Below are 1656 nucleotides of genomic sequence, written 5' to 3'. Positions count from 1 at the left end.
AGACCTGATTAAAAAAAGCAAGACCCAACTATATACAATTTATAATAAATGCATTTTAAATATAAAAACACAGAGGTCGAAAGCAAAAAGATGAAAAATGATATAACATGCAAACACTAAGAATAAGAAAACTGGTGTTGCTATATTACTATAAGACAGACTAGACCTTGAGAAAGGAGGAAAAGAGAGGGTAATTTCATAATGATAAAAAAAAATCAATTCATCAAGAAGATATAATGACTATAAATGTATATGAACCTAATAATAGAGCTTCAAAATCCCAGAACTAAAAATTCCTAGAACTGAAGAGAGAAACGAAAAAAATCCACAATTAAACTTGGAGATTTTAATCTTTCACTGTCAATAATTGTAGAACAAGTAGACATAAAAAACTCAAGAAAGGAGAATATTTGAACATCAATCAACTGGACCTATTGACATTTATAAAACACCTCAACCAACTAGAACATTCTTTTTAAGTGCTCATGTAACAGGGCTCATGTTCACCAAATTAGACCACATGGTAGGCCACAAAGCATATCTCAATAAATTGCAATGAATGAAGCCCTACAGAATATATTATCTGACTACAATGTAACAGAGTTATAAATTTTAAAAAATCTAAAAAGTCTCCAAATATTTTGAAATTAAGCAACACACTTTTAAATAATCTATGGGTCAAGGAAGAAATTACAAGGGAAATTAGGAGGTATTCCAAACCAAATGGTAATCAAAACACAACACACCAAAATTTGTGGCATGCAGTCAAATCAATTAGAAGGAAACTTATTATTTTAAATGTTTAAACATTTCTTAATTAAAATGTTTTAATTAAGAAAATCATAAATTCAAACTTCCACTTGAAGAAATTAGAAAAATAAGAGCAAACTGAATCCAAATTAATAGAAAAGAAATTAAAAAGACAAGAGCAGAAATTTATTAAGTACAAAAAAAACAACAAAGCTAAAAATTGGTGCATGAAAAGATTAAGTTGACAAACTTCATAAGACTGATTAAGGAAAAAAGAGATAAAACAAAAATAGCCAATATAAGAGATGAAGAAGGATACAGCACTTACTATAGATCCCACAGAAAATAAAAGGGTAATAAGGGGATATTATGAACAACATATACTATTTGACAACTCAAGCAAATGAACAAACTTGAAAAACACAACCTTGCCAAATGATGCAAAAAGAAATCAATAATCTGAGTAGACCTACATCTATTCAAGAAATTAATTTTGTAAATAAAACCCTCTTCATAAAGAAATCTCAGGCTACAGTTGGCATCATTCATGAATATTGTCAAATATTTAAGGAAAAAGTAATAACCATATTAAATAAACAATTTTAGAAAATAGAGAAGAAAACATTTTCCACGTAATTTTATGATACTAGAATAATTTTGATACCATAACCTGACAAGAAAATCATATTCAGAAAAATATCCCTCACAAACATAGAAAGTATTAGAAGTGGTATACACAAATATATTAATGTTATTAATCTCACAATATATCATGTGGGATTCAACCCATAAATGCAAGATTAATACAATATTTTTAAAAGTCAACCAGTGTAACTCATTACATTAACAGAATAAAGAAGAAATATTGTATTATTTCCATCAATGCATAAAATGCATTTCATGAAA

The sequence above is a fragment of the Propithecus coquereli genome, unplaced genomic scaffold (genome assembly GCF_000956105.1).
Source record: "Propithecus coquereli isolate 6110/MARCELLA unplaced genomic scaffold, Pcoq_1.0 Scaffold7, whole genome shotgun sequence".
Lineage (NCBI taxonomy): Eukaryota > Metazoa > Chordata > Mammalia > Primates > Indriidae > Propithecus > Propithecus coquereli.
The sequence above is the reverse complement of the archived record's forward strand: the minus strand, read 5'-3'. Positions refer to the sequence as shown.